This window comes from Ascaphus truei, chromosome 13 (genome assembly GCF_040206685.1).
Source record: "Ascaphus truei isolate aAscTru1 chromosome 13, aAscTru1.hap1, whole genome shotgun sequence".
Classification (NCBI taxonomy): domain Eukaryota; kingdom Metazoa; phylum Chordata; class Amphibia; order Anura; family Ascaphidae; genus Ascaphus; species Ascaphus truei.
In genome coordinates, this window is record NC_134495.1 from 43,078,436 (window position 1) to 43,102,559 (window position 24,124).

The 24,124-nt window shown below is 42.2% G+C and overlaps 1 protein-coding gene across 1 annotated transcript in view; it reads right to left on the reverse strand.

Moving 5' to 3' along the window:
* Nucleotides 1-23,255, reverse strand: part of LOC142464646 (uncharacterized) — a 128,275-nt gene extending 105,020 nt beyond the window's left edge. The window contains 1 exon segment of the mRNA XM_075568011.1: nucleotides 23,174-23,255. The gene's annotated coding sequence lies outside the window, so the exon portion shown is untranslated.
* Between the last annotated feature and the right edge of the window lie 869 nt (nucleotides 23,256-24,124).

Sequence of the window (24,124 nt, forward strand, 5' to 3'; positions counted from 1 at the left end):
AAAGGGGTAGGTGAGGGGGTGGGTGGGGGGTGAGGTAAGGAAGGGGTAAGAAGGGAGGGGAAGGGGTATGGGGGGGTGGTGGGTGGGGGTGGGGGGGTGAGTGGAGAGAGGGAGGAGAAAGCTGGGGGGGGGGGGAGGGGGGAGGGGGGAGGGGAGAGGGGGGAAGGGAAAGAGAAGGAAACATATGATAAATATGTACATATACTTTATGCATAAATTAATCTCCAAGAAAATGTTCAGTTCCATTCAACATTTAGGCCGTGAGGCTGCAAAGTATTCAAGGAAAATATCCATGACATCTCCTTTTTGTTAAGTCGGTTCAATCTATCGCCTCCCCTAATGCAAGAGGGGACGTGTTCGACCGCACAGAATGAGAATTTTTAAGTCCACCCAAGTGGACATTGTACAAAATGTTTGGATAATGGATGTAATAAATCTTTCTTATTGATTAACCTGACATGTTCTAAGATACGAATGTACACAAGATCTGATGGTTCTTCCCACATATTTATAGTCGACATCCGCATGTAATCACATATACAACGTGACTTGTTTGACAGTTGATAAAGGTGTTGATTCTATGTTTACCTTTTGGAAACAATGTGTGTACTCTCTTGGTTGGTGTAGCATATTTGCAACATTTGCAGAAACTGCATCTGAAACAAACCTCTGGGTATGGTACTCATACGGGATTGACTTGGAGGTTTACTACAAGGCTTTTAGAAATGGAAGAGGCTAATGTGTTGGCCCTTCTGAAAGCAAATCTGGGACCGTGTGTCGTATATATATCTAAATCTTTGTCCAATTTCAATATGTTCCAGGTGTTTGGACACTATCGTGTCTAATTTGTGACGCCTGTCTGCTAAATTTTGTAATGAATAATGGCATGTCTTGAAAATTTGTTTGTTTATTTTTAATTTTCTTTTTCAATAGATCCACACGGTCCACAGTTTTAGCATTAAGAAGGGCCACATCAACATCAGCTTTATTGTATCCCTGGATAAGAATTTATCACTTAGTGTTTTGGAGTGTTTCAAGAAGGGTGTTTCTGGGTCTGAACAAAGGCGTCTATAACGCAGAAAGTTGTCCCTTAGGGATCCCACGTATTAATGTTTTAGGATGACTGCTTCTGGCGTGTAGATATGAATTTCTGGCATGTGGTTTTGTGTATATATCAGTTTGTATACCAGTGATAGGGTCACCATGGATAGTCACATCAAGGTAATTAATTTTAACAGTATCAGTTTCAAAAGTAAAGTGAAGATTGTATATTGTTAGTATTGAGAGTTTCAATGAATGTGTGAAGACTATTTAGATCACCCTCCCAAATGAAAATCAAATCCTCAATGAAACGTTTATAAAAGATGATGTTAGAGCGAAATGAATTAGTGCTACCATAAATGTGAATAGATTCCCATAAACCCAGTAAACAAATTAGCATATGAGGGTGCAAAAGAAGTCCCCCATAGCTGTGCCCTGTTTTTGAAGAAAAAATTGTGTGTCAAAAAGGAAATAGTTGTGTGTAAGTAAGAAGAGGATAGAATCAGTGATAAAAGTGATTTGTGCTATGGAAAGTGTAGAAAGTTGCAAGTAGTGGTTATGGCCCTTAGGCCGTGGCTCGTGTTCAATAATAGTGTACAGTGATGATAGTGTACAGTCCATGGTGACCCATCGATACCCTCCTTCCAGGATACATCTTCTAATGAATTTAGCAATGCTAAATGAATTTAAACAGTAACACCAACAAGTTATTCGTGAATGACAGCTCTCTTAATTTTCTCTTGCAAAGATTAAAAGTAATCAGGAGTCCGGCCGGCGATTTCATAATATCATGGTTGTATTTCATCAAAAACTTGTATTTACATTTGTGCTTTTTGTTTTTTTCTTTTAATGTACATGGTTTTAGTTCTCATGACCAATATACCAGTGATTTTGGTTAAACATGCATTGTATTGTATATGTTTTTTTTTCTTGCCACGCATATAGATTGGTCATTTTTAACCCCAGTTAGGTTTTTAACTCTACATGCCATTATTAGCAATGTCAGGATGTACACCTGTTACCCATTTGTTTGGGGCTTGACCACAGGTGTTGTAACTTGCATCTGCTATATATGCCTCATGTTTTTACAAACGGATCACTCTTTTGACAAAGGCCTGATGGGCCGAAACGCGTCAAGAGGATCCGTTTGCACTTTGTTCTATTAAAGCTTCATGTTTCACTGATCAGCCTTCTCTGAAGTTTTGTTCCACGGCTGTGCGGCGTACTGACCTCTCTGGGGAGGATTTCTAGTGTTCTGGTGCCTGCTGCCTGCACGCCGGGCTGTGTATGGTGTATCTGGGTCTCCCCGCTGCATCCGGAAGTACCGGCACTGCCGCCGGTCAGGTGACCACCCACCGCGAACGAGCGGGTGCAGGGTTGGCGGCGGAAGAGAGTGCTGGCAACGTGAGAAGATCTTCCCATCATTCCAGCAAGAGACATCGCAGACAGAGGGACACACAGCATTGTTCATGCAGGAAGACAGACGGGCCACTTCATCACGTCCCCCAGTGCAACTGTAAGTTATTTCCCTTCAAGTCTTTCTCCAACTTCATTGTGCTTACAGCTAGCCAGTTGTAGAGAATTACATATATTCCAACACACACTGGGGGATAGTGGCACCCTTCAATCAGATTCATTGTTAAAACACCATTCCACAGCTGCAGTTACATTTTCTGAGCGCCTGGTGGGTTAACTGGCTGTTTACCCGTTTTTCACATCTGTGATATTATTACAGGCAGCTTGAAATCACTCTGTTAAGGAGGCTATTCATTGCACATACTATTGGAATTGACATTGAGCATTATTCAATACCTCCAGATTTGATCTAAGGCTGACGGTGATCATTAATTTTTTCAATATTTTGATATACCCGGACACATCAAATTTATTTGCTATATATATTTTTTTAACAAATTGTTTGCATAAGAAAAGCATCTTTTTTCTATCAGCATGGATGAGGATCAAGAGACTATGATTGAGCTGCCAACTACATATGTACAAAAATGTGGCAATAATACCGAAAGGACCAAAAGAGCTCTTCATATCTTTGATGATATACCAGGGAATTTAACCTGTGAAAATTCCACTGATCTTATTGATCATTTCGTTAAACTTGAAAGACTCCTAACTCAGGACATTCGTCTCTTTTGGGACATTATAACTCTGGAAAACTATTTAAAGACCAAGCGCATCCCCAGAGGACTAAGAATCAAAAAAATGCCATCGTTTGGGTTCCCTAATACCGAGTTCCAATTCCAATGGAGAAAAATATTGGACGAATGTTCCAAACAACTTATTGAATTAATTGTTGGGGCCAAAGTTAATGAAAAGAAAATATTAACATCTGATATAGAACGTATGAAAAAAGAATTATATAGATTCAAAGATATGGACAGGTTTCCCCACAATGATAAAATTCTCCTACAAAATATTGATAAAATGGAGAAAGGTGTTATTGATAAAAAACAGGATAAATTCTCCAGAGATAGGACTGACTACGAGAAAGGTCAGGTCTATGTCTGGGAGAGACCTGTCCCCACTAGGGATTTCAATAGAAATAGATTTCCCTCCCAATCCACACCACGCAGGTGGTCGTCAGAAGAGGAGGTTAATACATCAAAACCTAACACCAGATCGATTTTAAAATCACCTCATACAGAACGGAGACAAAGTTTTGACACTGATTCCTCTGATTACAATGACAGACCATCCGTCTCTTTCATCGCCCATGACAAACACATTACCAAAGACTCAGAGGGCGGGTATTTTGACAGAACATACATGACGAACTCTAGGGAAGATCGCACACGACCATTACACTCTAATTCTGACAATACCCAGTCAAAAAACTCAAAAAGTGTAGAAGGGGCAAGAAAAACAGAAAAATCATACGGGACAGACAACAAGAGGAAAAAATATTCTTAGATCCTCAACATAACAATGTCATTAATATTTCTGACCTGACCTTGACATCATCCCAAATATTGTTGCTCAATAAAGGCTTGAATTACGCCCCACAAGAAAATTTTGACCTCTTCACAACGATAATTGACTTACAAAAATACACACGCAAATGGGCTCTTAAGAAATTGTTTTCAAAAAATATTACTAAAACTCCATCACAGTCTGTTATAAACACATCTCAAACCACCATTGACAATGCTATTGTGATTAAGGCTCCAACCTTTGCTGAAAGCACGGTTGAGTTTGATATGCAGTCCTTATATGATGAGGGACACACAGAGTCAACTATTGAACCTCCCTTTTTCGGTCACATTGATTCCAAACTTAAAAAACGATCCTTATTTGTGCCAAATAACACCAAGGGCCCATGTCTGTCAACATTTGAGAGACTGGTGGACAGAGATTTGAGGTTACTAGCCAAAGGCTACTCATTCTCTGATTCATCATATTCATCAGATAATCTTACCCCACAGGAAAGAATTGATTTAGATCTACTAAAGAAAAATACAGACATAATTATAAAAAATGCAGATAAGGGAGGAGCAATAGTTGTACAGTCATCCATCAAATACCGGGACGAGGCTTTAAGACTTTTGAGCAACAAAGAATTTTACGCCACACTAAAATCAGACCCAACTAGAGGGTTTTTGGGAGAGCTTCAAGATCTCTTAGAACTTGGCGATACTTTGTATGTTTTATCTAACAAAGAACGGCAATATCTGGCATGTGAGTTCCCTACAATTCCAATTTTCCACCATCTCCCAAAGATCCATAAATCACTGGAGAACCCCCCGGGGAGGCCCATTGTCTCCAGTATTGGATCTTTGGGAGATGGTGTTTCACGTTATGTGGATAAATTCCTCCAACCCATTGTAAAAACCTTACCTTCATTCATTGAAGACACTACAGCATTGCTAAATTCATTAGAAGATGTATCCTGGAAGGAGGGGTATCGATGGGTCACCATGGACGTCACATCACTGTACACTATTATTGAACACGAGCACGGCCTAAGGGCCATTAACCACTACTTGCAACTTTCTACACTTTCCATAGCACAAATCACTTTTATCACTGATTCTATCCTCTTCTTACTTACACACAACTATTTCCTTTTTGACACACAATTTTTTCTTCAAAAACAGGGCACAGCTATGGGGACTTCTTTTGCACCCTCATATGCTAATTTGTTTATGGGTTTATGGGAATCTATTCACATTTATGGTAGCACTAATTCATTTCGCTCTAACATCATCTTTTATAAACGTTTCATTGATGATTTGATTTTCATTTGGGAGGGTGATCTAAATAGTCTTCACACATTCATTGAAACTCTCAATACTAACAATATAAATCTTCACTTTACTTTTGAAACTGATACTGTTAAAATTAATTACCTTGATGTGACTATCCATGGTGACCCTATCACTGGTATACAAACTGATATATACACAAAACCACATGCCAGAAATTCATATCTACACGCCAGAAGCAGTCATCCTAAAACATTAATACGTGGGATCCCTAAGGGACAATTTCTGCGTTATAGACGCCTTTGTTCAGACCCAGAAACCTTCTTGAAACACTCCAAAACACTAAGTGATAAATTCTTATCCAGGGGATACAATAAAGCTGATGTTGATGTGGCCCTTCTTAATGCTAAAACTGTGGACCGTGTGGATCTATTGAAAAAGAAAATTAAAAATAAACAAACAAATTTTCAAGACATGCCATTATTCATTACAAAATTTAGCAGACAGGCGTCACAAATTAGACAGATAGTGTCCAAACACTGGAACATATTGAAATTGGACAAAGATTTAGATATATATACGACACACGGTCCCAGATTTGCTTTCAGAAGGGCCAACACATTAGCCTCTTCCATTTCTAAAAGCTTGTATAAACCTCCAAGTCAATCCCGTATGAGTAACATACCCAGAGGTTTTTTCAGATGCAGTTTCTGCAAATGTTGCAAATATGCTACACCAACCAAGAGAGTACACACATTGTTTCCAAAAGGTAAACATAGAATCAACACCTTTATCAACTGTCAAACAAGTCACGTTGTATATGTGATTACATGCGGATGTCGACATAAATATGTGGGAAGAACCATCAGATCTTTGTACATTCGTATCTTAGAACATGTCAGGTTAATCAATAAGAAAGATTTATTACATCCATTATCCAAACATTTTGTACAATGTCCACTTGGTGGACTTAAAAATTTCTCATTCTGTGCGGTCGAACACGTCCCCTCTTGCATTAGGGGAGGCGATAGATTGAACCGACTTAACAAAAAGGAGATGTCATGGATATTTTCCTTGAATACTTTGCAGCCTCACGGCCTAAATGTTGAATGGGAACTGAAACATTTTCTTGGAGATTAATTTATGCATAAAGTATATGTACATATTTATCATATGTTTCCTTCTCTTTCCCTTCCCCCCTTCCCCTCCCCCCTCCACCCCCTCCCCCCCCCCCCCAGCTTTCTCCTCCCCTCTCTCCACTCACCCCCCACCCCCACCCACCCCCCCCATACCCTTCCCCTCCCTTCTTACCCCTTCCTTACCTCACCCCCACCCACCCCCTCACTACCCCTTTCCCCCCCCCCTTTTTATTTGGTTTCATAATTATTCCTTTGTTAATATATTTCATTGTATTTTATTGTTCCATTGTCAAGACAATTATTATTTAAACAGTAACACCAACAAGTTATTCGTGAATGACAGCTCTCTTAATTTTCTCTTGCAAAGATTAAATAATCAGGAGTCCGGGCGATTTCATAATATAATGGTTGTATTTCATCAAAAACTTTATTTACATTTGTGCTTTTTGTTTTTTTCTTTTAATGTACATGGTTTTAGTTCTCATGACCAATATACCAGTGATTTTGGTTAAACATGCATTGTATTGTATATGTTTTTTTTCTTGCCACGCATATAGATTGGTCATTTTTAACCCCAGTTAGGTTTTTAACTCTACATGCCATTATTAGCAATGTCAGGATGTACACCTGTTACCCATTTGTTTGGGGCTTGACCACAGGTGTTGTAACTTGCATCTGCTATATATGCCTCATGTTTTTACAAACGGATCACTCTTTTGACAAAGGCCTGATGGGCCGAAACGCGTCAAGAGGATCCGTTTGCACTTTGTTCTATTAAAGCTTCATGTTTCACTGATCAGCCTTCTCTGAAGTTTTGTTCCACGGCTGTGCGGCGTACTGACCTCTCTGGGGAGGATTTCTAGTGTTCTGGTGCCTGCTGCCTGCACGCCGGGCTGTGTATGGTGTATCTGGGTCTCCCCGCTGCATCCGGAAGTACCGGCACTGCCGCCGGTCAGGTGACCACCCACCGCGAACGAGCGGGTGCAGGGTTGGCGGCGGAAGAGAGTGCTGGCAACGTGAGAAGATCTTCCCATCATTCCAGCAAGAGACATCGCAGACAGAGGGACACACAGCATTGTTCATGCAGGAAGACAGACGGGCCACTTCATCACGTCCCCCAGTGCAACTGTAAGTTATTTCCCTTCAAGTCTTTCTCCAACTTCATTGTGCTTACAGCTAGCCAGTTGTAGAGAATTACATATATTCCAACACACACTGGGGGATAGTGGCACCCTTCAATCAGATTCATTGTTAAAACACCATTCCACAGCTGCAGTTACATTTTCTGAGCGCCTGGTGGGTTAACTGGCTGTTTACCCGTTTCTCACATCTGTGATATTATTACAGGCAGCTTGAAATCACTCTGTTAAGGAGGCTATTCATTGCACATACTATTGGAATTGACATTGAGCATTATTCAATACCTCCAGATTTGATCTAAGGCTGACGGTGATCATTAATTTTTTCAATATTTTGATATACCCGGACACATCAAATTTATTTGCTATATATATTTTTTTAACAAATTGTTTGCATAAGAAAAGCATCTTTTTTCTATCAGCATGGATGAGGATCAAGAGACTATGATTGAGCTGCCAACTACATATGTACAAAAATGTGGCAATAATACCGAAAGGACCAAAAGAGCTCTTCATATCTTTGATGATATACCAGGGAATTTAACCTGTGAAAATTCCACTGATCTTATTGATCATTTCGTTAAACTTGAAAGACTCCTAACTCAGGACATTCGTCTCTTTTGGGACATTATAACTCTGGAAAACTATTTAAAGACCAAGCGCATCCCCAGAGGACTAAGAATCAAAAAAATGCCATCGTTTGGGTTCCCTAATACCGAGTTCCAATTCCAATGGAGAAAAATATTGGACGAATGTTCCAAACAACTTATTGAATTAATTGTTGGGGCCAAAGTTAATGAAAAGAAAATATTAACATCTGATATAGAACGTATGAAAAAAGAATTATATAGATTCAAAGATATGGACAGGTTTCCCCACAATGATAAAATTCTCCTACAAAATATTGATAAAATGGAGAAAGGTGTTATTGATAAAAAACAGGATAAATTCTCCAGAGATAGGACTGACTACGAGAAAGGTCAGGTCTATGTCTGGGAGAGACCTGTCCCCACTAGGGATTTCAATAGAAATAGATTTCCCTCCCAATCCACACCACGCAGGTGGTCGTCAGAAGAGGAGGTTAATACATCAAAACCTAACACCAGATCGATTTTAAAATCACCTCATACAGAACGGAGACAAAGTTTTGACACTGATTCCTCTGATTACAATGACAGACCATCCGTCTCTTTCATCGCCCATGACAAACACATTACCAAAGACTCAGAGGGCGGGTATTTTGACAGAACATACATGACGAACTCTAGGGAAGATCGCACACGACCATTACACTCTAATTCTGACAATACCCAGTCAAAAAACTCAAAAAGTGTAGAAGGGGCAAGAAAAACAGAAAAATCATACGGGACAGACAACAAGAGGAAAAAATATTCTTAGATCCTCAACATAACAATGTCATTAATATTTCTGACCTGACCTTGACATCATCCCAAATATTGTTGCTCAATAAAGGCTTGAATTACGCCCCACAAGAAAATTTTGACCTCTTCACAACGATAATTGACTTACAAAAATACACACGCAAATGGGCTCTTAAGAAATTGTTTTCAAAAAATATTACTAAAACTCCATCACAGTCTGTTATAAACACATCTCAAACCACCATTGACAATGCTATTGTGATTAAGGCTCCAACCTTTGCTGAAAGCACGGTTGAGTTTGATATGCAGTCCTTATATGATGAGGGACACACAGAGTCAACTATTGAACCTCCCTTTTTCGGTCACATTGATTCCAAACTTAAAAAACGATCCTTATTTGTGCCAAATAACACCAAGGGCCCATGTCTGTCAACATTTGAGAGACTGGTGGACAGAGATTTGAGGTTACTAGCCAAAGGCTACTCATTCTCTGATTCATCATATTCATCAGATAATCTTACCCCACAGGAAAGAATTGATTTAGATCTACTAAAGAAAAATACAGACATAATTATAAAAAATGCAGATAAGGGAGGAGCAATAGTTGTACAGTCATCCATCAAATACCGGGACGAGGCTTTAAGACTTTTGAGCAACAAAGAATTTTACGCCACACTAAAATCAGACCCAACTAGAGGGTTTTTGGGAGAGCTTCAAGATCTCTTAGAACTTGGCGATACTTTGTATGTTTTATCTAACAAAGAACGGCAATATCTGGCATGTGAGTTCCCTACAATTCCAATTTTCCACCATCTCCCAAAGATCCATAAATCACTGGAGAACCCCCCGGGGAGGCCCATTGTCTCCAGTATTGGATCTTTGGGAGATGGTGTTTCACGTTATGTGGATAAATTCCTCCAACCCATTGTAAAAACCTTACCTTCATTCATTGAAGACACTACAGCATTGCTAAATTCATTAGAAGATGTATCCTGGAAGGAGGGGTATCGATGGGTCACCATGGACGTCACATCACTGTACACTATTATTGAACACGAGCACGGCCTAAGGGCCATTAACCACTACTTGCAACTTTCTACACTTTCCATAGCACAAATCACTTTTATCACTGATTCTATCCTCTTCTTACTTACACACAACTATTTCCTTTTTGACACACAATTTTTTCTTCAAAAACAGGGCACAGCTATGGGGACTTCTTTTGCACCCTCATATGCTAATTTGTTTATGGGTTTATGGGAATCTATTCACATTTATGGTAGCACTAATTCATTTCGCTCTAACATCATCTTTTATAAACGTTTCATTGATGATTTGATTTTCATTTGGGAGGGTGATCTAAATAGTCTTCACACATTCATTGAAACTCTCAATACTAACAATATAAATCTTCACTTTACTTTTGAAACTGATACTGTTAAAATTAATTACCTTGATGTGACTATCCATGGTGACCCTATCACTGGTATACAAACTGATATATACACAAAACCACATGCCAGAAATTCATATCTACACGCCAGAAGCAGTCATCCTAAAACATTAATACGTGGGATCCCTAAGGGACAATTTCTGCGTTATAGACGCCTTTGTTCAGACCCAGAAACCTTCTTGAAACACTCCAAAACACTAAGTGATAAATTCTTATCCAGGGGATACAATAAAGCTGATGTTGATGTGGCCCTTCTTAATGCTAAAACTGTGGACCGTGTGGATCTATTGAAAAAGAAAATTAAAAATAAACAAACAAATTTTCAAGACATGCCATTATTCATTACAAAATTTAGCAGACAGGCGTCACAAATTAGACAGATAGTGTCCAAACACTGGAACATATTGAAATTGGACAAAGATTTAGATATATATACGACACACGGTCCCAGATTTGCTTTCAGAAGGGCCAACACATTAGCCTCTTCCATTTCTAAAAGCTTGTATAAACCTCCAAGTCAATCCCGTATGAGTAACATACCCAGAGGTTTTTTCAGATGCAGTTTCTGCAAATGTTGCAAATATGCTACACCAACCAAGAGAGTACACACATTGTTTCCAAAAGGTAAACATAGAATCAACACCTTTATCAACTGTCAAACAAGTCACGTTGTATATGTGATTACATGCGGATGTCGACATAAATATGTGGGAAGAACCATCAGATCTTTGTACATTCGTATCTTAGAACATGTCAGGTTAATCAATAAGAAAGATTTATTACATCCATTATCCAAACATTTTGTACAATGTCCACTTGGTGGACTTAAAAATTTCTCATTCTGTGCGGTCGAACACGTCCCCTCTTGCATTAGGGGAGGCGATAGATTGAACCGACTTAACAAAAAGGAGATGTCATGGATATTTTCCTTGAATACTTTGCAGCCTCACGGCCTAAATGTTGAATGGGAACTGAAACATTTTCTTGGAGATTAATTTATGCATAAAGTATATGTACATATTTATCATATGTTTCCTTCTCTTTCCCTTCCCCCCTTCCCCTCCCCCCTCCCCCCTCCCCCCCCCCCCCAGCTTTCTCCTCCCCTCTCTCCACTCACCCCCCACCCCCACCCACCCCCCCCATACCCTTCCCCTCCCTTCTTACCCCTTCCTTACCTCACCCCCACCCACCCCCTCACTACCCCTTTCCCCCCCCCCTTTTTATTTGGTTTCATAATTATTCCTTTGTTAATATATTTCATTGTATTTTATTGTTCCATTGTCAAGACAATTATTATTTAAACAGTAACACCAACAAGTTATTCGTGAATGACAGCTCTCTTAATTTTCTCTTGCAAAGATTAAATAATCAGGAGTCCGGGCGATTTCATAATATAATGGTTGTATTTCATCAAAAACTTTATTTACATTTGTGCTTTTTGTTTTTTTCTTTTAATGTACATGGTTTTAGTTCTCATGACCAATATACCAGTGATTTTGGTTAAACATGCATTGTATTGTATATGTTTTTTTTCTTGCCACGCATATAGATTGGTCATTTTTAACCCCAGTTAGGTTTTTAACTCTACATGCCATTATTAGCAATGTCAGGATGTACACCTGTTACCCATTTGTTTGGGGCTTGACCACAGGTGTTGTAACTTGCATCTGCTATATATGCCTCATGTTTTTACAAACGGATCACTCTTTTGACAAAGGCCTGATGGGCCGAAACGCGTCAAGAGGATCCGTTTGCACTTTGTTCTATTAAAGCTTCATGTTTCACTGATCAGCCTTCTCTGAAGTTTTGTTCCACGGCTGTGCGGCGTACTGACCTCTCTGGGGAGGATTTCTAGTGTTTTGATGGATCCAGCTAAATACAAGGCTATCCTAGAATGGCCCCGTCCGACCAGCGTCAAGGGATCCAACGCTTCTTGGGCTTCATGAACTATTATCGCAGGTTTATCCGAGGTTTTTCTTCTACAGTAGCTTCCATCACGGCTTTAACCAAGAAAGTCGCAGATTCCACCTCGTGGTCCGAAGCTGCCATCTTAGCCTTTGACCATCTGAAGAAAGCCTTCGTATCTGCTCCCATCCTCATCCACCCAGACGCCAAATTACCCTTTACCCTGGAGGTGGATGCGCCAGACGTTGGGGCCGGGGCCATCCTGTCTCAAAGAAAATCCCCATTGGCAAAACTATATCTATGCGCATTTTTAAAAAAAAAATAATAATTTCTACAGCTGCGCGAAATTATGATGTGGGGAACCGGGAATAATTGGCAATCAAGCTTGCGCTCGAGGAATGGAGACACCTTTTGGAGGGCATGAAAAATCCCATTACCATATTAACCGACCATAAGAATCTCCTTTACATAGAAGGCGCTCGTCGTCTAGGCGCTTGACAGGCACGTTGGTCGCTCTTCTTCTCCTGCTTCAATTACATCATCTCCTTTATTCCTGGTACCAAGAACCTCAAGGCGGACGCTCTCTCACGACAGTTCCTTGCTGAGGATAAGTCCAAAGATCTACTGGAGACAGTGCTCCCTTCTAAATATATTATCTTTGCCAACTCCTTTGATGTTATGTATGAGATTCGTCTGGATCAATCCCATGTCCCAGAGGGGGGGGGAGGAGGGGAGGAGGAGGGGAGAAAGGAGGGGAGAGAGGAGGGGAGGGAGGGGAAGGGGGAGGAGGGGGAGGCAGAGGGGGAGGAAGAGGATATCTTGGTTATATAGGGCAGGGGTGCACAAACTTCTTGAGCTGCCCGGCAGCCGCAGCTTTCGTGCCCCCTCTCTCTCTACAAGCACACAGCAGCAAATGACAGTGTTACAGTGTATCTGTGTATTACAATTGCCGATGAATGTCAGTGTTATAGTGTGTGCCTGTGTATTACAATAGCTGCAGTATGTCAGTGTTACAGTGTGCCTATGTATTACAATAGCTGTGTTACAGTGTGTCTGTGTATTACAATAGCTGTGTAACAGTGTGCCTGTGTATTACAATAGCTGCTGTATGTCAGTGTTACAGTGTGCCTGTGTATTACAATAGCTGCTGTATGTCAGGTCTTGATGTCAGCTATTTCTATTGCTTATCATAAGGATGATGTTATAGATATTAATATTTATTGTACTTCTTTTTGGGTAATATACTTACATCTCTATCTATGAATACACTATGTTTATGAATATTACTATGATTATTTACCTTTGTTTCATCAAGAGGGTTGCGCATGTGTTTTGACATCATGTATAGGCAAATAATTTTTAATACACTGTTTTTTTAATGTATCTAAGTAGTTATTCACTTTATGTATTGCTTTGGCTGATTGCTGTATATTGTCTGTTTTTTACTTTGGCTATTGCTATTTCTTATACCTCCTGATACAGGGGAGCTGCGTGCGCGTTTTCTATTCATCAGACTGCCACTTGGTTGTGCTGTGTGGACATGCGCGCGCAGTATGGGAGGTTGTTGGTAGTGCCTCGTCTGTCTGCGCATGCGCGCGGCGATGGGACGGAGGGGCGTCCCTTGCAGTACATGGCTATGACTGCAACGAGCAACGGGTGAGTGTGGGCTCCCTGGGGCTGTGGGTTGTTTTGGCTATGCGGTGGGGGCTCTCCCTGCGACCGGATCTTGCAGCACGTGTCTTAGGGAGGCGATGCCCATTGGTTTATGATAATTAGTGACATCACTAGTTTTGGCGCCAAAACGGCAGTCAGCTGTATTTAAATGTTCTGTGTATCATGTGTGACACTTCTTGATAAAGTGCATAACCTGCATGAAACGCGTAGAAGGGTTGCAACCCTCTATTTTATGGCTTCCCATTAAAGAAAATATTTTTGAAGTGAAACTTCCTTAGTGGCACCTCATTCGTGATGGGGCAAAAATGGATTGTGGAGACAGAAATGAAACGGATGTGACGTCAGTGCTGGCAGTTGAGGCCGGGCTGTGTTCTGGCTCAGCCCAACCCCAACACTGACATCACACCCGCTCCACAAATCAGATGCGGCGGCGGCGGCGGCGATAGCCGCCGGCGCCGCTCCTAACGCTGCTCCCCCCATATGGCTGATGACATGCGGCCGCCATTCCCCCCGCCAAGCCGCGCATGCTCAGTAATCATGGGGACTGGAGGAAAGCCACGCATACGCAGAAGCGGTTGGCAGCGGCGCCGTTCCCCGCCCGCTGCCACGGCTGTTGACATGTGTTGCCGTTCCCCGTCTGCTGCCCGGGACAGCAGAGACCGCCCGACCGGGACAGCCCCCCCACCCTTTCCTAACCCGAATGGGACCTCCCTCCCAGCCCACACATGGGCCCGCCTAACTTCCACTACCGCTGCCATGCCGCGCATGCGCAGAAGCGGCTGGCAGCGGCGCCATTCAGCCCTCCAGTGACGCGGGCATTTGCGGGCCCCCCAGGAAGCGGTGGTACAAAAACCCGGGCGCAACCCGCGCGGACCCCCCACACACTGACGGACCCCCCCGGACCCCCCCCCCCACACACTGATGGACCCCCCACACACTGACTGACCCCCCCCCACACACTGACTGACCCCCCCCGGACCCCCCCACACACTGACTGACCCCCCCAGACCCCCACACACACTGACTGACCCCCCCAGACCCCCACACACACTGACTGACCCCCCCAGACCCCCACACACACTGACTGACCCCCCAGACCCCCACACACACTGACTGACCCCCCCCAGACCCCCACACATACTGACTGACCCCCCCCAGACCCCCACACATACTGACTGACCACCCCAGACCCCCACACACACTGACTGACCCCCCCAGAGACCCACACACACTGACTGACCCCCCCCAGACCCCCACACACACTGACTGACCCCCCCAGACCCCCACACACACTGACTGACCCCCCCAGACCCCCAAACACACTGACTGACCACCCCAGACCCCCACACACACTGACTGACCCCCCAGAGACCCACACACACTGACTGAACCCCCCAGACCCCCACACACACTGACTGACCCCCCCAGACCCCCGCACACACTGACTGACCCCCCCAGACCCCCACACACACTGACTGACCCCCCCAGACCCCCACACACACTGACTGACCACCCCAGACCCCCACACACACTGACTGACCCCCAGAGACCCACACACACTGACTGAACCCCCCAGACCCCCACACACACACTGACTGAACCCCCCAGACCCCCACACACACTGACTGAACCCCCCAGACCCCCACACACACTGACTGAACCCCCCAGACCCCCACACACACTGCCTGACCCCCCCCAGACCCCCACACACACTGCCTGACCCCCCCCAGACCCCCAAACACAGTGCCTGACCCCCCCAGACCCCCACACACACTGACCCCCCCCAGAGCCCCACACACACACTGACTGACCCCCCCAGACCTCCACCCACTGACCCCCACACACACTCACAGTCACACGCACACTCAGTCACACACACTCAGTCACACTCACACGCACACTCACAGTCACACGTACACTCAGTCACACTCACAGTCACACGCACACTCAGTCACACTCAGTCACACGCACACTCAGTCACACTCACAGTCAGACGCACACGCACAGTCAGACGCACACGCACAGTCACACGCACACGCATAGTCACACGCACAGTGAAACGCACACTCTCAGTCACACGCACACTCTCAGTCACACGCACACTCTCAGTCACACGCACACTCTCAGTCACACGCACACTCTCAGTCACACGCACACTCTCAGTCACACGCGGAATTCACACTTAGTGCAAATAGCTAATACAGGGGATGTGTGCCGAGCACGCGCATTCTAAGTCAAATTTATTTGCGTTTTGTCATTCAGATTGTATTTTGATTTTTAATTAAAACATCACCAACACCAACACAAATACAATTTCTGTGACAAAAGTCAAAGAAGTTTCACTTACTATGCGCGTGCACAGCACACACAGCTTTTTGCCAGACCTGCTTCTCTCTCTCTTCTCCTGCTGTGCGCTGCACACACACTGCATTGGATTCTCCTGACTTGGATACAGCTGCACGCTTTGGGGAGAGCTGCTGGGGATTTGTGAGTACTTATACCTGGGCCCAACCCATTGAGGAGGGGGGAAGTGTCTCTGTATGCTAACCCCCACCTTCAGGGTGTTCTAGAGCCCCTTTTTATAGGTTTAGTACATTGAGTGTCATTTCATCATTTATTACCCAGTTTGCTCTTTTCCTTTCAATGAATGGACACAATTTGACATAGGATCAGGTACTTGAGCACCATCCCCATTCATATGTATGCTTACGTCAATAGGTGGTAGCTCGTACCCAATAGATCCTATATATAATTCTCAAAAGGATGTTTTGATTTTTATGGAACATACAGAGCAGGTCTGTTGGCGTTTTTTCAACTCTACAGATATATAGTGATATTTGAGTTATTTGGGGAAAGCCATTAATGGATGATACAGAGGATTTACAAGATTCTTTATCACCTATAACATATTCATTTAATTGTAGAGATGATTCCTCCAGAAAGAAGAAAGCACTCCGTGTTTTTGATAATGTGGTGGACACTGACTCTAATGATATTGCTGATTTGAAAATATACTTCCAGAGCTTAGAGAGACTTTTGATTTATAAGACGAGAATTTGGTGGGACATTGTTGCAATAGAAAATTATTTAAAAGTGAGAAGAATTCCCAGAGGCTTGAGAGTCAAAATCTCCAACTTTCGGCTTTCAAGACAAAACCTTTGAAGATCAGTGGATTAAAATACTTAATAATTTTTCATTCAAATTAATGGAACTAATATTGCAGCAAAAGTTCAAAGAAAAAATTACACTGGACAATTAGATCAAAGAGTTACAGGATAAGCTATGAAAATTCAAGGACATTGAGGGTTTTACTAATTTTAATGAAATATTATCTAGAACTATAGATGAAGCAGAACGAGAAATAATAATTAGAAAGCAGAACAAATATGATCGTGACCGTATAGACTACGAGAAAAATCAAATTTATAGTTGGCAAAAAATTGTTCCTGTTTTTGATTGTTCCTCACAGAGATCTTCAAAAAAATACATCTCGAAGGTCTACACCCAGGAAATCAATTCTGATACCAAGTAATTTTGATTATCAAAGTGGTGATTCAGAACTTTCTGATGTGGAGACAGCTTCCCACTCTGTCTCATTTCTGGATATGGAGAATAGATCAGGTAATCAACCACGTGTCCAGATGAGAGGCATACATCACAAGGAAATTTTCCGCGGGGAGACCCTACTCCAGGGAGATCTACCGACTTCTATCACCCTGACCAGCAGTCAAAAAACTATTCAATGTTCAGGAGGAACGAAAAAGAACCAGGAGGGGGAAGAAAAGATGCAGGAGGAAAAAGAGCCAACAAAAGGAAAAAGAACTCCTAAATAATGTAGATAATGTTATAAATATCTCAGGTATGGAGTTGTCACGCTCAGAGATCTCACTCCTTAATAAAGGGTTAAAATATGCACCAACTATGGACATTGACCTCTTTGGTACAGCAGTCGATGTGCATAAGTTTGTGCGAAAATTAACACTGAAGAAGTTTTCCCTCCACAGTGTTGGGGAGGGATCTCTGAGTGTGAACACTCCTGAGAGAGTCCTTTTGGAAGACTCCACTGAGATTATGCCTGATTCATCAATTCTTCCTTCCTCCCCTCTAGAGTTTGGATTCTTTTCACGATTATTGTGCTCTTAGGTATATGGAGGATCTTCTGGAACAAGGCAATACTATAGATGAATCCCAAACCATGACACTTGGGGACTGGGGGTCCAAATAAAAAAAGAGATCTGTTTTTTATCCCACCTTTGTAAAAGGCCCCTATCTCTCTATGTTCGAGAATTTGGTTGTTCGCGACCTTAGACTTTTAGCTCAGGGTTTCTCTTTTTCTCATTTAGGTCATGATAATCTTAGCAAGGATGAGCGATTGGCCATTAAAACACTTCAGGATAATCCTATGTTGGTTATTAAAAATGCCGACAAGGGGGGTGCTGTGGTGGTCCAGAGTAGGACAGACTACTTCAGGGAAGCTTTTCGTCAACTTGGGGATGTGTCCTCCTACTCTGGACTACCACAGGATCCCACGGATGGCTTCATGAAGGAATTCCTGGAGCTCATTGATCTGGGGTCAGCAACCCATGTATTGTCTAAAGATGAAATAGGCTTTATAGTCAATTCTCATCCAGTGGTTCCAATCTACCACCATCTCCCAAAGGATCCACAAGACATTGGTCGACCCTCCTGGTCGGCCAATAGTCTCAAGTATAGGATCTTTGGGAGATGGTTTGTCCCGTTGTGTGAATGCTTATCTGCAGCCTTTCGTTAGGGCCTTGCCGTCTTTCATTCTGGACTCAGGAGATTGACGCAATTGAGGGATATATCATGGGATCAAGATTTTTTGTGGGTAACCATGGATGTGGTCTCCCTGTATTCTATTATCCAACACGATCTGGGGATGACGGCTATTCGCCATTTTATAGAATGTCCAGGTAGCTCTATTCTTATGACTACATTTATTATGGAATCAATTCTTTTTCTTCTCACTCACAATTATTTTCTTTTTGAGCACAAGTTTTATTTACAGCTTCGGGGGACGGCAATGGGGACGTGTTTCGCCCCCTCCTATGCCAATTTATTCATGAGGTGGTGGGAGAATAATGTTATTTATAGCAGCACTAATGTATATAGGAAAGGATGAGGCGTAGCATCTGACCGATGAAAAGGTAAACAGACCGGGACTACTGGAATCACTGCAAAGGCTTTATTGGTAAAGGAAGCAACATGAACACACTCTTACGCGTTTCGCACAGGCAACCGCGCTTTATCAAAGAGTACATATGACACACAAACAGTTGACTAATGTCTAATGTATATAGACACATATATAGACACAATATTATTTTTTACAAGCGTTTTATTGACGACTTGCTTATTATTTGGCACGGGAGCACTGACACGTTGAAAGCATTTTTTGATTATGTTAATGATAACACTTTAGATATTAAATTCACGACCAATCACAATGCACATCACATCAGCTTCCTGGACATTCTGTTGTATATAGTCATGAATTTCAAAATACAAACAGATGTTTACAAGAAAACTAACTCTAGGAATTCTTTCCTTGGAGCGGACAGCTGTCACCCCAGATCGGTAATTACAGGGATACCCAAGGGTCAGTACCTCAGGCTGAGGAGGAATTGCTCCACTCCCAGTGATTTTGCCGCTCAGTCTGGGGAATTGACCAACCGATTCATAGAAAGAGGCTATGATCGTGAGACCCTTCAATCCACATTACAAGAGATTTCCAATATTGATAGGAGCACATTGCTTCCTTTGAAGGAGTCCAGAGTGAGGGATGGGGGACATAGGAAATGGTTTGTGAATACTAATGCGGGGATAAATAATAGTGGTACCAAGGATGGAGGTAAAATATGCTCCTTGTTTATTTCACAATATAACAAAGCAAGTGGCCAGGTGAATAGGATTATCAAGAAACATGGGGATTATTGCGTATGGACCCTATACTTCTTGAGTACACGGAGAAGGGACCAAAATTTCTATACCGAAAAGCGAAGACATTAGCGACTTATTTCTCCAAGTGTTATTTCCACTCCTGTTGGAAACCCTAACACCTTTGCCACAAGGGGATCGTTTAGATGCAATCATTGTAATATGTGTAATTTCATGAGGCCATCTAAATGTATCTTTTCCCACAGTCCACATAAACGTTTTAACATCAACAGCTTTATTAATTGTAATATTTCTTACGTAATCTATTTTATAAGCTGTGGCTGTGGGAAAAGATACGTGGGTAGGACCACGAGGGCTCTCAAGATCAGGATGCAGGAGCATTGTAGACTCATTAAGAAAAGAGATTTGCAGCATCCTGTATCAAAACACTTTTCCGAATGTAGAGAAGGGGGTCTTGATAACTTTTCCTTCATTGGTATAGAGAGGATTATTAGAAGGGAGAGAGGAGGTGATGTAGTCAAGACTTTGGATTGCAGAGAATCATATTGGATTTTCATGTTGAAGACTCGATTCCCTGATGGGATTAATATAGAAGGGAATATCAATCATTTTTTGAAATAGATCTTTTTGTTGATCAGTGTCCGAGCTTAACATATAAGCGATGACAAACAATTGTTTTCATTAATATAGAAAATTTGAAGGCGTATTTTGGACCTTATGGTCCCAGAGTGTTTTGGGGATAAATTATAGCATCGTGCTTTATATTGATTTAATTAAATATATTGCTTTGTAAATGGTGTGCATCACTATAGGTAGACGTAGAAAAAGTATTTCATTATGATGATCGCAATAATTGCTTATATATTATCATCATTTATGTCTCAATAGGATACACACACTTTTCTCTATGTGAATGGTTTTTGCCACATTCTTTCATGGGGCATTATGATGTGGACTAATAATGCATATATAGACTAATCATGATCATTGTATACATTGATTCCACAATTCTTTAGACAAACACTTTAGACATTGTGGACTTGAAAGAATAATATTGAAGTTCAGCTGCAGTATGTCAGTGTTACAGTGTGCCTGTGTATTACAATAGCTGCTGTATGTCAGTGTTACAGTGTGTATGTGTATTACAATAGCTGTGTGTGTCAGTGTTACAGTGTGTGCCTGTGTATTACAATAGCTGCTGTATGTCAGTGTTACAGTGTGTATGTGTATTACAATAGCTGTGTGTGTCAGTGTTACAGTGTGTCTGTGTATTACAACAGCTGTGTGTGTCAGTGTTACAGTGTATCTGTGTATTATAATAGCTGTGTGTCAGTGTTACAGTGTGTCTGTGTATTACAATAGCTGTGTGTCAGTGTTACAGTGTGTCTGTATATTATCATGCTATCCTGCTTAACAAACTCCAGAGCTCTGGAATAGGGAAACATGCTTTAAACTGGTTTCAGTCCTACCTATCAGGAAGATCCCAACATGTGTCCATCTCAGGCTCTAACTCCAACCCCCTGGATATCACCTGTGGTGTCCCGCAAGGCTCTGTTCTGGGGCCCCTACTCTTCTCAGTGTTCATTAATGATCTTCCCACAGCTTGTAAGGAAGCCTCAATACACATGTATGCAGATGACACAATCCTGTATGCACAGCCATAGCCTCTCTGACCTTCAACACATACTTCAGTCTGACTTTTTGAGACTCGAAAACTGGATTTCCCAAAACAAACTGTTTTTAAACACTGACAAGACTGTAACAATGGTATTTGGGACCAAGACTAAATTTGTAAAGCTTCCAGTGACTGAGCTCCTGATTAGAACCAACGCTAAAACCACCCTAACACCTGTCACTAGTTTTAAATACCTGGGCTTATGGTTTGACTCCCACTTAACATTCGGGATGCACATTGATACCCTGACAACCAAGACCTATGCCAAACTAGGGGTACTTTACAGGAACAAATCCTCCCTAAGTCTCCTGGTCAGAAAGCGTATTGCACAGCAGATGCTAATGCCAATTATTGACTATGGAGACATAGTATATGGCTCGGCTCCTCAAACCCACCTTAGCAAACTTGACACCCTCTACAATTCAATTTGTCGTTTTGTTCTCCAATGCAACTACAACACACATCACTGCGAAATGCTCAAAGAACTAGATTGGTCATCACTAGAGTCTAGGCGCAAAGTTCACCTTTCCTGTCTCACCCTCAAATACTTTCTGGGCAAGCTACCCAGCTACCTGAACAAGCTCCTCACCCCTACCACATGCAGTACCTATCACCTGAGATCAGACTCCAAAAGACTATTCATGGTCCCAAGACTCAACAAAGTATCCGGACGTTCCTCCATCTCCTTCCGTGCACCTCAAAACTGGAACAACCTACCAGAGACTCTCATATCCACCACCAGCTTAAGTTCTTTCAAATCTAAGGCTGTCTCACACTTTAATCTGGTCTGTAACTGTTTCATACGCTCATAATATATATTTTCTTTAACTGTGCATGCAATGTCTTGTATATAAATGTATACCTTGTTCATTTATGTAACTGTATTTGTAACCATGTATTATTTGTTTTACTCTGTGCCCAGGACATACTTGAAAACGAGAGGTAACTCTCAATGTATTACTTCCTGGTAAAATATTTTATAAATAAATAAATAAATAAATACAATAGCTGTGTGTGTCAGTGTGCCTGTGTATTACAATAGCTGTGTGTGTCAGTGTTACAGTGTGTCTGTGTGTCTGTGTGTCTGTGTATTGCAATAGCTGTGTGTGTCAGTGTTACAGTGTGTGTCTGTGTATTACAATAGCTGTGTGTGTCAGTGTCACAGTGTGACTGTGTATTACAATAGCTGTGTGTGTCAGTGTTACAGTGTGTCTGTGTATTACAATAGCTGCTGTATGTCAGTGTTACAGTGTATGTCTGTGTATTACAATAGCTGTGTGTGTCAGTGTCACAGTGTGACTGTGTATTACAATAGCTGTGTGTGTCAGTGTTACAGTGTGTCTGTGTATTACAATAGCTGCTGTATGTCAGTGTTACAGTGTGTGTCTGTGTATTACAATAGCTGTGTGTGTGTCAGTGTTACAGTGTGTCTGTGTATTACAATAGCTGTGTGTGTGTCAGTGTTACAGTGTGTGCCTGTGTATTACAATAGCTGTGTGTGTGTCAGTGTTACAGTGTGTCTGTGTATTACAATAGCTGTGTGTGTCAGTGTTACAGTGTGTGCCTGTGTATTACAATAGCTGTGTGTATATATAATGTGAATGATGACAGAGAAGATCAGATCATTACCTTGCTGCAGCCATGTGTGGGAGGGATGTTGGTTACCAAATCTCTGCGCTGATTGGCTTACCCTTTCCTTTAACGCAATGGATTCTGGGACCCGTAGTTTATCTGTAAATATTATTTATTGGAAGAGCAGGACTACAGTTCCCAGAAGCACCTTTGGCAGGAAGGGAGAGGTCACGTGACAAGCAGCAGCCAATCAGTGTGTAGCTGATGATAGCGATAGACTGATAGAGGGAAGGGAAGAAGCGGGAGAGGGGCCTCTGGCTGCAGTCACGTGATCTTCATATCATTATATAATATATCATCATACAGATTTATATCAGTGATTGTGAGATAAAATAATAATATAAAGTGAAACATTTAAACTAAATAAACCCCAATATAACGAGTGTCTCTCTCTAATGACAGATATTAGTCACATCCATAAGCAGTTTCTCATCCATACTCCCAGTAACTCTCTCTCAGGGATAAATAAAGTCTGGGATCCTTGCAGCGGTTGCTGAGCCTTGTGAATAAGGAGATGGGACTTTGTCTCAGAGCTGATAGCACAGAATAGTTATACTAATCAGGATCAAAAGAGACATTGCAATAGGAATTCTAGTAGTTTAAAGCCTCAGATTCATTTAACGGGTTAAAAAATGTTTTCTTTTCAGAAAAGGGGTTAATTTCCCCCCAAATTCTGCATCACATACACAGCTCCTTTTCTCACCTTTAGGGCGCTACACACCAATGTCCCCCCTATATCTCCTCTGCCCCCGCTCCTCTCCTGCGCTCTGCGCTGTACTATAGTGCGGCGAAGGATCGCTCACACCCCGTTATAGAGATATAATAACGCCCTCATTTCCCCTCCTGGCCGGGGGAGTCTCACCCTTCCTGCATCATTAGAAGAGCTCCTGATGAAACCTGCATAGGTGAAACGCGTAGAGTGTAATCCAGCATTGGTGAGCAGAGGGA